The sequence below is a fragment of the Pseudopipra pipra genome, chromosome 23 (genome assembly GCF_036250125.1).
Source record: "Pseudopipra pipra isolate bDixPip1 chromosome 23, bDixPip1.hap1, whole genome shotgun sequence".
Classification (NCBI taxonomy): Eukaryota; Metazoa; Chordata; class Aves; order Passeriformes; family Pipridae; genus Pseudopipra; species Pseudopipra pipra.
Window position 1 is genome coordinate 5,421,678 of NC_087571.1, and position 14,199 is coordinate 5,435,876.

Here is a 14,199-nt window from a genome sequence, read left to right on the forward strand (position 1 = left end):
AGCAGAGCTTTCCTTTTCAGTGGGATCTGGCTGACAGTGCTGGTTTAAGTCCCTGGCAGGGGGATTAGCAGCAGGGCTGTCACAGGAACACAACAGGCACGAGGCAGGGGCCGATCCCAGCACGGGTCACGCAGGGGGTGAGGGCAGAGGGCACAGAGCCCTTGTGCTGAGCAGGCTGGGGCAGTCCCAGGGGAGCTCCAGAAATGTGTCTGGGTTCAGTGCACAACACCCCTGTGGGTGGGAGCTCCAGCCCCTGGTCACCTTGCACCTCATCCCAAACACAGCCAGGATGAGCCTGGAAAAGCTGCATCACCTTTGGTACAGGGCAAAGGGGGAAGAACAGCTGAAGGAACAGTGGAAGAGCTGGTGCATTAGAGAGTGGGAAGGGTGAGCATCTAGGAGAGGAGATAGCCCCAGACAGCAAATATTCCCCTGTCAGCTCAGAAGGACACAACCCCCCAGCCACACGTGGTCCTGTGCACGTAGGAAGGAACAGGACGGAGACACGTGGCCAAGAAAGCTCCAGCAGGGATTCAGCCAACAGCTGGAAGGCTCCACCAAGCTCATGTTCACATCCAAAAAACCACCCCCAAGGACTCAGATAATTTATCCCCAAGATGGACAGTGGGTGACCTCCTGAAAGGCTCTCAGAAGATGTTTCTGAGGGAGCTGACCCAAGAGAAGCTCTTGCTCATGGAGCTGCTGGAGCAGTTTCAGACGTGCAGACTTGTCTCATGATGAGACATGGTCTAAATGCCCTTCCATGCAAACACATAATTATGTGTAAAATCTGTAAAATTTGTGTGTTTTTTTAATGAGGGAGTAGAACATCACTATTTAATCATTTGTAAGGGCTCACTATACACGAAACTGAGGAACATTCAAGACTGAATATAAAACCGTAGCAGAAATTAATTCTCCCCTCTTCCCTTTCTGCCTCCACTGCTGGACAAAGGGAAAAACTGGAAAATGGGGCACAAATTCTACGGCCCTGACCCTGATGGGAACTCTGCCAAGCAGGTCACTGAGTGTAAAGAACTGCAAGTTAAGACAACAGAAGTGCTGTGGGGGTTTCTGCTGATTCAGATTCTTTCCTGATGGGAATGTTACATTGCACGTTTGGAGGGGGGGGGTCAGATGGCAGGATTTCATCATTTTAAATATGATGAAAAGAACCCTCTAACTGGGTGACTCTCACAAATCAACCCGGCTGGAAAAGACCTCTGAGATCATCCAGCCCAACCTCTGACCTAAACTGGGTCATTTCCTGAGTTAGGAATTAGGTGGACAAACCCTCAAAGGAATAAGAATCAGGAAAATGAATGGAGAAATAAGGCAAATGTTTCTGCCTCCTCTGCTGTAAGGATTTTAAGAGGTGACTGCAAAGCATCTGTACCACTGCTTCCACCTCAAGGCACAGAGAATAACACAATGGCACTGAGGCTTCCAAGGCTAAAGGAACAGACTCTGTGGACTAAATGTGGGAATAATCTGATTTGCACAGGTTGTTCTGATTCTCAAAAATTAGCAGAACAAAAAGGAATTTTAACAGAGCGTGGACAAACAAAGGAACTAAGAAATTCTAGGTTAATTTGAGGGTAAAATCCCAAGATAGAGTAGGAACTGAAACCAGGGTAGAGACGTGTCCAGCTCACAGTATCCTCTAATTTAAAGAAAAGAACCCTAATGAGAAATCACACCTACAGTTTCAGCAGCAGACAAGTTCCACCTGCCCATTTTTCCAGGGCTTTCCAGCAAGGATTCAACACAACATCCCTACCAGGAAGGCTCCATTTTCCACAGAGCTGTCACTCAGCAAAGAGTTTAAATAATGGTGGTTCCAGAAGAGATCTCTCTGCTCAAAAAGGTGCTTAAATGTGGTGATTTTCTGCAAGGAAAAATGCCATAATGTGGTTTTATGTAACAGTCCCTGCTGAACTGACTTATCAGCAAATAAAGGCTACAGTGTTTTGATAAGAATCCATGTGGTGTTGGTTTGCAGAATGGGAGCAAAACGACTCGCACACGGAAAGCTAATGGGAGGTTTGTTCCCAAAATACTCACAAATGGACATTTACTTAGCTGAGAATGCCATGCCGAGTTCTGCAAAGGTTAGGCACATTTGGGGAGTTCATGAGCTCTCTGCAGCTCGTCTCCTGCAGGCTCTGAGCGTGGAGAGAGGCTGAGAGGGAGCAGCTCTGACGTCAATAGGGGAAATTATACCACGGGCTGCAATCACCTGGGTCTGCCGTGCCCTTTGCACTGAGCCTGCGGAGCCCACGGGGCTGCCTGGGGAGCCCAGGGCTCTGTTTCCATGGAAAAGGCTCCAGCAGATCAAGTCAAGGTTCTCCAGGACCCCCAGCCCCCAACAAAAGTGATTTATTATACATACTATAATATATATGTGCCATTTACATACCTATCACATATATTCATAGAATATTCTGAGTCGGGACAGACCCACAAAGATCACTGAGTCCAGCTCTTGAGTGAACATTATATATAAAATATATAAACAAAAATGAATACCTTTGAGTCCAACTCAAGTGAATATATCTATATAATATATAAATAAAAGTAAATACCTTTGTGTCCAACTCAAGTGAATATATCTATATATAATATATAAACAAAAATAAATACCTTTGAGTCCAACTCAAGTGAATATATATAATATATAAACAAAAATAAATACCTTTGAGTCCAACTCAAGTGAATATATATAATATATAAACAAAAATAAATACCTTTGAGTCCAACTCAAGTGAATATATGTATATATATATATAATATAAAAAAAGTAAACACCTTGAGCTTCTCAGGGTTCTCTCTTTCTCTGCAAGGACAGTGTCCAGCACCACTGCTCAGTTCAGGTGCTCTGATCCACAGATGCCAGAGAGCAAAACCTCTCAGAAGGGAGCAAAGGCAACCTCCCCCTGCTCCAGGACAGGCTGTTCTGTTCACAGTGAACAGGTCACAGACACCTGGAGAGGCTCCTGCTCTGGGGAATCAGGAGCCTACACTTCCACAAAGGCAACAGAGCTTTTTTCCATGGAAAAGGGCCCTGTAAGACCTGGGGGTCCTCTCCTTTAACAGGGAGAACACCCAGTTTGGTCAACCCAGGGGACTCAGAGCGAGCCCAGGGGCTGCACAGCAGCTCTGGCCAGCAAATGCTGCCCGGGGCTGGGAACAGCCCGCAGAGAACAGCAGGTACCCCGGGCCAGGGACTCCAACACCTCCAAAGGCAGGACCCTGCTCTCCAAGGCTGGAGGGGAGTGCCCAGCATCCCCCATCACCATCCCACCCCCAGCCGGGTGTGCTGCCCTCCGAGCGGGCAGCCCAGGGGCTGGGCCGGTGCTCCAGCCTAGCAAAGCCCAGGAATGCTCTCCCCCTGCTCCCAGCCCCGCGGGCTGTGGCTCCGGGCGGATCCTGCCCGGGGCGAGGAGGGCACAACGAGCCCGGCTTTCGCCTCCCTGCCCGGCTCCGCACATTATTATTAATGCAGCAAATTAGCAGTTGAGCCTCGTTAGCCCCGCTCACGTCACTGCAGCTGCATTAGAGGCTGTCGGAGGGATTATGAATTATTCACACTAATCAGGGCCCTGGCAGCGGGGTCCGGGGGCACAGCCAGGGCAGCGCCTGCAGCTCCTGCTGCAGGAGCAGCCCAGCTGCTCTCCTTTCTGACGAGCGCTTTCCTCGGAGCCGTTGCCATGTCAACACATCTGTCTGGGCCATCCTACTTGTCAAAAGTTTAAGGTAATCTAGCACAGAAAGCCGAGGAAGGCTCTGAAGTGCTTTAACCCTTCCCCGGGCAGGCGGCTGGAGAGGCAGGAGGGGCTCACAGAGCTGCCGGAGGGGGGAAACAGAAACAGCAGCCAGGTTTCCCCTGCCAAGGGATCCACCAACCCCTCTGGATGCAGTATGTTAAAAAAAAGATCACCACACTCCAAGAAAAGTACAGATAAACCCCCCAAAACCCTGGACTAGGAGTCCCAGTCCAGCATCAACTGCCCGGAGCCCGAGGCTCAAACCAGACCCCCAGTGGTCCCCACTCAGCATGTTCTGCACATCCTGCTCTGAACCTCACCAAGAAGGGTCCCCAGACCTCACCCCTCGCTGTTACAAGGCAGAGCAACCACGATTCTCCATTTCCAGCCCCCAGGTAAATCACCTTTTGCCAGCACACATCCCTGCGGTGCCAAGCTCCAGTTAAAAGCAAGCAAGACCCTGACCTGCTTCTGGAATCACGTGGCTTTAAAGCTTCACCCTGCCCAGTTTCACACAGGCCCTTAACCTCTAGCTCCAAGGACACTCCTGTGGCCCCAAAACACTTGACCTTGTTCTATTAATGTTTGTTTAAAGTAATCACATATGTGGAGAGAGGCCAGAGCTCTGATTGGACTGACAGAACGATTTACCCTAAATATTGACAAAGGACAATAACTGATGCATTTGATACTCCACAGAGCAGGATGGACTCTCAAAGCAAACCCTCTGAGTGCCATTCACTTCATTTCAGCACTTACAACTAAAACAGGAATTTGGGGGAAGGCTTTCCAAAAGCCACAATCAGGAAAGCTCACACTCCCTACTTCAAAGAGCCTCCAAAGCCAGCCTGCTCCCTCAACAGGCATTTCTTGAGCTCCAAGAAGCCCCAGTAACTCCCTTCTGACCTGCTCAGATGACATGATTTGACCAAGATAAACACACACAGCAACAGCAAGAAAACAAGGGTTCATAAGCAGCTTATAGATGTATCACCCTTGACTCAGAACTGGAGGCTGAGTAAGAAGTACAAAGTGGAAGAAATACCCAGGCATTTCTGTTTTATTTTGAACACGTTGCCTAGAGCCCTGGCATGACATATCCACATTTTTGTCTTTCCCTGGGGTATTTGTCCCAGAATACCAAGTCTTTAAAAGGGCTGATTTTTTTGTATCAACAGTTCTTAGAAGCCACAATGGCAATTTTAATTTTTTTTTTTTTCCTCCAAAAGAATTAATTGTAAACTGCCTAAAAATAAGCCTGGAAGGACTCAGAGGGGGAAAGCAACGTCAGCTTCTGGCAGCATTTTTACAGCACTCAGTGTACTGAGGGGCCTCCATCATTCCCAGCTGGGTCACAGAGGGGATGGGGGAACCTGCTTTCCAGACCCCTGCAGTCACTTGGAAACGTCAGAAATAAAGCAGCAAAGGGGAACAGCCCCACGTTTCACCTGGGAACCAGAAGGACCTGCTGGGAGCTACTTTTAGGAGCTGCTTTTCCACAGCAACCCTTCAGCTCTGAAGTCAAGTCGGCTCCCTGACCTGGGGAATCCTGTTTGCCCTGAGCAGGGGCTGGTGCTGTCTGACTGTAGGATCCCTCCTGGGAGAGGCCAGAAGGGACTCTGCAGCCCCTGCCCAACCAAGGCATGTTCCACACCCGACACAAACACAGCACCAGCACCACGGGCCGTGGTTACAGGGGGTCACCCATGCCAGGGTGCCTTTTTCATCCTCTTTGCCCAGCACAGCTCACACGGAACAAACACAGCTCCCTGCACCCAAAAGTGCAGCTCCTGCTGTCCTGCCACACCCCAGCCCTCAATCCTGGCAGGCAATGACCACCAGAGCACCTTTCTGCCCCTTTGGAGCCCTCACCCAGCCCAAAACCCCCCTGCTCCCAGCACACCTCCACCTGAGCATCCAACCCCCTGCACTCCTTGTCTTACCTGCACGGGACCACCGACCCCACAGGGCACAAACCCTCTGCCTGCCTCCAGCTCCACCCGGGGAGCTCCCTCAGGGCACCCACCTGGGGGCAATTTGGCCAATTGGGGCAGTTTGGCACCAGCCAGGCGTGTGCTGCCCACCTTGGGGGGCTGTGCATGGCCTGGCTGCTGCACCAATGTCCCAAGTGTGTTCCTGGTGCCATGATGATGATGATGATGATGATGATGATGTTCCTGGTGAACAGGAGGCTCTGGGATGGGGCTGGCATGACCCAAAGAGCAGCACAAGGCAGAGCTCTGGGAACAGGCAAGGTAGCACATAAAAAACCCTTTTTCATGACACTCAGAGTGCTGCTGGCAACGAGGGTTTGGTTCAGAAACCAGGAAAAAAGTCAGGCTGTTGCCCCCCAGGTAACATTCCTGTGCAAAGGCTTCCCCCAAACCAGCAAGGCTCTGGGTCCTGGTGGGTCTCACCCAGCAGCACAGAGCACTCAGTGGGGTGGTTTGGAGTGCAGGCAGCACGGGAAGGGTTAAGGGGCTGGCACTTCATTCGGGCTGTGTCTGCACAGGGAGAAAAACGGCCCAGACATTTCCCAGGAGCAGCTGCCAGGCAGGGGCATCTGCTGTGCTGCTGCCAGGGGCACTGCAGCCCCCGGGGTGTGGGGTCCATCAGCTGCTGTGCCCTGGTTCCAGCAGTGCCCTGGTTCCAGCAGTGCCCTTCTCCCTGGTTGGGAAGTGGGGCTCAGTCCCAGGGCAGGCGAGGCCAAAGGTTTGCAGGAGGGATTTGCTGTGTCAGAGGTGACCCTGGAGGCGGCACTGCCGAGTCTGCAGGAGAGAAATCCGCAATAAAGTGTTTTTTGTTTTTTTTCATAAACAGAAGATAAAAAAAATCCCTGTTTTATTACAAAAGAAACCGTCCAAACTCTTCACACCAGCCCTGAGTGGTGTTAAAGTATAACTGGGAAAAATGTGGCTTTTCTTCTTCCTTGGTTGTGAGCACAAGGCCTGAGTCATCAGTGACAAGCTCAGCTCCAGGCACCGAGGGGACTTCCAAGGTCACACGAAAATACCCAGCACTGCTCTGGTGTGGGGCCATCCTGCCTTTCCCTTTGGGAAGACACCAGGTGCACTCACAGAAAGAAACCCCCATCAAAGCCAAGCACTTCCAGCTCCAGCTGCTGGGATCACACACCAAGACCCACAGTGGGCTGGGCAGGGCTTTATTCCTGAGCACTGCTGCAATTAAACACAGGAGCTGCTCCCTCCCCAGGAATATCAGTCAAGTCCTGCAGAATGATACAGCAACCTCTGACATCTATAATTAAATATTAATAAATATTATAATAGAGTTTTTAATTATAGCATCTATACATACTTAAATCCACTCTTATTTATACCTGCTAATAATTGCTCGTTAATCACACACCAAGTCAACCTGGAAGCACCTGAAAAATTCCACCTAAGCTCTGTAAATGATCATTGGCCAAAGGGAAGAATTTATTCCATATATCCAACCTAATTTTCCCTCCTTTCAGTCCGAAAGGTCCTCGTTGTGTTGCTCAAATTCAGACTAATCTAGGTTTTAGTGCTCTGAGAGGTTCAGGGAAACACATTCCCAGTGAAGAGACAGAACCACAACACCCTGTCTTTGGGGCTGGGTGAGTTTTAATCCCCTCCTTCCCCTGCAAGGATATAAACAGTAACTGCAAAGGTCCCATGATTTTTCACACAGTTTCTGGGATTCTTATCAAGGCTTCCTGGGATTTATTCTCCCACTCTCTGCCCCGTGTGGGTTGTACTTTGGGCTCCACCAGCGAGGGGTAAGAAATCATGAAATTAAGGGGTTATTAATTAGGAAACTGTGACTGGGAATAAACTTCCCAAAAGAGTTAAAAGTGCAAAGGACAGAACAGAAACCAACCAAACTACAGCTGATGAATTGAGCCACTAATTACCAACCAGGGAGACAAATCCAGGTGGTACCAAAGCAAGTGAACACCTTCCTTACAACTGATGCCTCCTGCCTGAGGCAGAGCCATCCCAGGACTCCTGAGCAAAGATAAATGAGGGCAAACCACCCTTCAAACCACTGTGGAGCTCTCTCTGCACACAAGAGCTTTAAATCTCCCTCATCAAGCAGCTCTCCCAGTGGTTATAAATCCCAGGAGAGACACACGCTTGGAACAGGCTCCCTCAGTGAGGAGTCACAAAGCACAAGGCACCATTGGGGATATTTTTTTTGGCTTCAGCTGCGAGGGCATGAAGATGGATTTCACTTGGCTGAGCTGCAGAAAGCAATTAAGGACCAGGCTGCCTTCCCCTGCGAGTGGAGGAGAAAAGTTTCTTGCTGGAGCCAAATAACTTTAACAAATCAAATGATTTGCCAGAGAAGATCTTCAAGCTTCTTGTTAGTGAACCAGAAAGGCAACAGCGACTGCTCTGAGGGGCAGGGCAGCAAATGTAATTCCTCTCTGGAAAAAAAAAATAAATGCTTGGGGATTATAGGAAATTGCAGTAATAAGGAAATTAAGTGGCACAATAATTGAAAATAAAGAGAGGACTGCTAGAGCAGGGACTTGCAGTGACAGAGCTCCAGCTACGGTGGTGTCACCAAAAATCCATTTCCAACATGGCCAAGGTTGTCTCCCAGGACTCCAGGACTCCCAAAAAAGCTGTTGCTGGAGAGCATCCTTGTCACCTTCCCCCCTGGACTTCAGCAGGAGCAAGACTTCACCTCGGGGCTGAATAAACGATCCCGTGGCTTTCCCTTCCCAAACTCCAGCCTTTCCCGAAGCAGATGGGCTGGAACCCACTCCCCACTCCGAGCAGAAGATGCCAACGTGACCTGGCAGCCTCTGGAAGGCTCCCACAAACCTTGGCTTTGCCCAACGCCCACGAGCGGCACAAACAGGAGCTGCCAGTGTGGGAGACTCTGGGGCAATATTCCAGCAAGGCAGGGGAAACAAACACCAAAACAAGAGAGCAACAGCGTTCTGACAGCTTGCCTGGGAGAGTAAATATTGACTGGTTAGCTGGAAAAAGCCAGCTCATCCTCCTCTTTGGTGAGGGCACGGAGGAGGAGCCCTCCCAAGGCAGCAGCTCACTGGGCTCACAGGACACTGCAGGGCAGTCTCTCAGCAAATATTTTGGGAGGGTGGTGCTGGGTGATTGACCTGCACAATGGCTCTGTCTGTTCATGGGCAAAGGAGTCCCAGAGCCTGGGATGTCTGCAGCCTCCAGGGAGCAAAGCTAAACTCACACAAGGAATTCCTGTGACAAAAACCACCCAGGGAATTTGCACGGCGCTTGGGCAAGCAGGGTTGGGTCCTCCAGGGGATGGTCACGGAGGCAGAACAGATCACCAGGAACAGCAAGTGCTCCAGGAGAGCAGGAAATGAACCCAGCTCCTCTTGGGGACAAGCTGGACACTGCTCTGCCCTCTTTTGTCAAGGAGTCCTCTCAAGAGGTTGAACAGCTCAGCTTTTGCCTGCACTGGTTTTCCCTCGGCAGAATTCGCTGTCCAAGCACCATCAGCACCTCAGGCAGCTGATGGAGAGGACTGGCCAAAGCTATTTTAGGGCATGGAGACCCAGCACAAAGACACACCAACCATTTTCATCACCCCACTGCCAGGCACAGAGTCCAGGGAAATGCATCTGGGAACTCAGCAGGAAAAGTCACAGGATGTGCTGCCATTCCAGAGGCAGCCCCTTAACCCTCGCACTCTGGGCGAGCTCCCCTCAGCTTTTCTTCCCCTGTGTTCAGGAGAAAATACCTGCCTGTCTGGGTACCGTGGAACATGTGCCATGGCCAAAATTCCAGGGAGTTTTTATGGTGTAAAAAAAAGAAAAATAAAAAGAGTCCTGCAGTTAGTTCTGCCTCGTTGTCTAGATTTTCATGAAATGCAGAAAGCAGACCACCCATTTCTTCCCTAAATTACTGTTCCCTCTCACCTACCTGTGGCCAAAAGGAGTGAGCAAGGATTGCATCTCATCCTCCACAATGATCCCCATCTCCAGGCCTGTCATTGCTGGGAAAGGCAAGCACAGCCCTGGATGATTCCACCCCAGCTCCCACATGAGGACAAGCATTTATTTTGGACTGCCAGGGAGATAATGTGTTTGTTAGCAAACTCTGCAAGACAGAGGCCAGGGAGCCCTAATGGAGAGGAAGCAATTAATCATTAGTTTTCCGTACAGACATGGATTATCTGTCAATAATTTCTCCTCTGGGGAAAACGAGATCCAGAAATAATCCCAATTAGGCAGGAGGGGTTTGACAATGGGAAGGGAGTTGCTGTGACAGGAGGCCCTGGTGGAGAGCACAGTTCTCACTGACCTTGACCCACTGAGATGCTTTCCTGGGATGGGCCAGGACACCTGAGGGACTGGTGGGATTTATCTGTATTGCAACCTGAGACAGCCCCACAGACAGGACCAGCACAGGAAAAGGGCTTTAGGGAAGCTACTGAAAAAAGGAGGAACAGCTCCTGGGAAGCACCACGGGAGCACAGAGGAGGGTGGGAGTTTTAGTCTTGAAAGCCACTGTCTCACCTGTAGCAAAAGCCCCAGTTCCTCCCTGCATCCCCAGGACTCTCATCCCGAAGGACCCCGTCTCTTCCCAGTTCTGCTGGAGCACGATGCCCTCTCCCGGGAGCCTGAGGAAGCGGCTGGAGGAGCGTTTCCCAGCCGGAGCGGGGTTAACCTGGGCTAATTCCCACCGGGGACCCGCTGCCTTGGGGCTGCAAGGGAGGAACAGGGGCTTAAAAGCGCTGTCCTGACCCAGCAGAGGTGCCACCCCGACCACCAGCCTGCAGGGGATGCTGGGCAGGAAGCACGAGAAGCTGGAGGGTCCCAAAAATGCTTGGAAGCTGAGAGGAAACGATGGAAGCTGAGAGGAGAAGAACATGTTTTCTGCAGGGCAAGTCCTCCAGATCTCTCCCTCAGATGCCCCAGCCAACATCATTTCTTCACACAAGCACAAGCTCTGCTTCCACATGGTTCCACCTCCCGTCCTCTCACATCTCCTCCACAGTCTCTGTGTCTTCTGCCACCCTCACTGTGGCTGAAAAGCTGAAAAAAACTCTTCCTAATGCCACTTCTACACAGTCTTTCACCTCTGCCACTCCTTGGAACTCACCAGCAAGGCCTGAGGCAGAGATTCATAGCCCTGCATCACTCCCCTTCTCCATGGGAGCTCCTGGTTTCTGCTTGGTACCCAGTGGAACTGGCTCAGGCCACATTTCTGGTCTGTCACCTGGAGAAAGGAAGAGAAACCAGCCCTCCCCATACCCCTAACAGCAATATCTATTAGAAGAGAGATGAACATTCCTTTAATCATTAAAAACCGTCTCATTTATCCCTCCTCCAAGCCTACAGCGTGTCCTGGCTGTTCAGTCCCTGCCCCAGTTTTACACAGAGAATGACCCGGGGTGTCTGAGCAGCTCTGGGGCTTTTTTGTGCAGCACAGCATTACCCAGCAAGGGTAGGGAAGAAGAGGAGCCCTGGGTTCTGACAAAAAGCTGAACCCAATTCCCTGGGGCAACTCCTGAGCTCACAAAATAGCAAACCAGCCCTGCAAGGGTTGATAAAACACCCCAGAGCTCCAGCACTGCTGCAAACAGCTGCCAGAGGCACAGAGCAGGTGGCAATGCCAGGGGATCCATGCTGGGTGGGTTTGGGATGGGGAGAAGGCTGCCTGACGTTGGAGAGGGTGTCCCATTCCCACAGCTGGAGCTTGGGAGGCTGGAAGGGAGAGGAGGATGAGCTCAGGTGGGAAGAAGCAAAGACAGCAGGGGCAGGAAGACTCTGGAGGAGCAGAGATCCCTTTTCCTCACCAGCTTCCCTAGTGAGGAGCCAGGGAGAAAATAATGGATATTTATAAGCAAACCTGTCTCTAAGGCAGCAGTTTCCAAAGTCTAATAATAGGGTTCGGGCTTGTTTATTGTGTGATTCAGCCAGCATTGCATAAAGCTGCTGGAAAGCTCCTGCCTGTCCCGAGAGCACGTTCCCCAGAAGCTGGGAAGGGAGGAAGCCAAGGATGTCAGGGATGTGGGAAGGCACCTGTCCCCAAAACCAAGGCGAAACCCCAAGTCTGCAGGTTGTCACCACCACGCCTCGACCAGTGGTGTCAAACCAGACCTGGCAGTGCTGTGGGCAACTGCTCCTGAACCCACCACAAACCCCACATCCAGTGGCCCTGGATTTGTTTCCTGCTGACTCAGACACGTGTTGAAAGTGCAGCTTCCCCAGCCAAGGCAGAGGGGAGGGCTGAAAACAGGAAAGGTCAAAACAGCCTCCTGTTGGTCCAAGGGAGAGAACAGGGCTGGGCTGGGCTGGGCAGCACCTGGACAGTGTGTTCTGAGGCAGGAGGATTGCAGGGCTCAGCTCCCCACCCTGCTCTTCACTGGCAGCCTCTCCATCTCCACCCAGGGCAGAGCAAACTCCCCAGAGAATCCCCCTCTGCTCATCCAGGCAGGGCAAGTGCCACAGCAATGGCACTGGGCACCAGCCTGGGCTGGGGGGACACAGAGAAGATCGACCATTCCCAGGAAAATGCTTTGTTTTGGATGCAGCTCCACCCTTTGGCATCACCCTCTTCACATCCATCACCTGCAGTCAAAAAAACAGGGACTTTGATCCAGGCAAACCTGAGCCAGGCAGGCAGTGCCTGCAGTGTGCTCCTCGGGATGTGATGCTCCCACTCCACAAGTCTCTTTTATTTCCCAAAAACCTTCTTGTTATCGATGGCTTTTTGCTTCATCTCAGCTCTGCACAGAGTGCAACGGTCCTGACTTGTGAGTGATGGGCAAATGAGGGCAGCCTGAGCATCTCCTGCCCCAAACCTCCCCTGGGGCTCAGGCCTTCAGGTGCAAACCCCATCAGCAGCCACTTCACCTTCTCATTCCCAGTGGTCTCAGCTGGGATTGATGGATTGCCCCTGCTTACTCCCAGGAACCAAACATTTGCTGCATCCCTCTGGAAAGCATTGATCAACTCCTGACTATTGTCAGGTTATCAGTTCCCCACCACCACTCCCAAATCAGGAATCCAACTGGAAAGGAAGGTGGAGCAGCCAGAGTCACTTAAAATGGATATTTACTGCACTGTCTTTTCACATTAAACATGTGGTTATGAGCTATGACAACATGGAACAGTCACACAAACAGCACCAGAGAGAGGTGCAACCAGTCCTTCACTGCATTTGTTTCTTTATTTGATTTAAGGTTGGGGATTTGTTTCTTTCTTTGATTTAAGGGCAGGGATTAGCAAGGGAAGAGGCAACAAGCAGGGCGAGAGTTTTGATTTGCTGGCTCTGGAGAGCCCTGTGTGAACTCCTCTGAGGGGCAGAGCTGGGGGGACACCTGGACACAGACACCACAACACTGATGTCACCCTGGCCCTGACCCCCCAGAGCAGCTCATCCCAAACACCAGTTTGTGGGCTGAAAACCTCAAAGCTCCACATCTGACACTGATGGAAGGTGATGTTTGCACGGGGGGACATTTCCCTGAAGATGGTCCAGGCTGAGATGCCACACACAGTTCCCTAAGCCTTCAGAGCTGGAATCTGGAGCCTCAGCTCCAAACTGCTCCTGCATCCAGGGGGGTGCAATGGGAGGGAGCTGCATTTCCGTGCTGTGACCACCCATGTTTGTAGACTGCTTTTAGCAGAGCACAATGCCCCCAAAAAACCTCCTCAAGGCAATGCAGGGCATTCAGAGCCTCTTCCAGACTGAACCCAGGCCTTGCTCCTCATCCAGCTCCTCCTGCTTGGCCCCAGCAGTGCCGTGTTGGGTCCCAGCCTGTCCTTCCCCCCCTGCCCATGAGACCTGTCCAGCCCTGAGTTCTGCTCCTGGACCAACACCCGTGTTCTCAGAGGCTCCAGCTCTTCTCTTTGCATCCAAACAGCTCCCCAGCACCTAAATCCCTGATCCACCTGCTCTGGCACTGCACACACCCCCCAGTCTAACCCCAGAGCTTGGGCAGAACTCCCTCTCGTGCCACCCCATCCCCAAAAATTCCAGGGATGTGAGTGAAAACAACCCCCTTCATCCAGCCTGGGACACTGCACGTTGGAAAATGGAGACATAACAAGCACAACATTGCTCTGAAGCACATGAGACCCATGTAACACACACTGTCTATTCTGGGAAACAGAATTGCAAAAAAAATTATATATATATATATAAATTAATCCTTCTGCTCTCTGGAGAATCCCAGAATTTTTAAGATGCTGTAGTCTAGAACTGAAAGGATGTTACAGGTATCTTGAAAAAATTACTATAAATAGCAGACAAACACTTGGTTTCACAGATAACACAAACACTCTGATCCCATTAAATAGATAATTGTCTCAGTTCCTAAGTTTGGGGGGTTTTTTTCTCCCAAAAGCACAGGTTTATCCTTGAAAGTGTCTCCTGGACAGAGCAACTTGAGGCTGTTTCTCTGTGGTGCACGATTCCTTGAGACTCAGTGCATCTCAGTTCAC

The 14,199-nt window shown here is 51.0% G+C and overlaps 1 protein-coding gene across 1 annotated transcript in view; it reads left to right on the plus strand.

Annotated features, from left to right (window-relative positions):
- LAYN (layilin) overlaps positions 1–14,199 on the plus strand; it is a 118,789-nt gene that overhangs the window by 48,558 nt on the left and 56,032 nt on the right. The window lies entirely within an intron of this gene.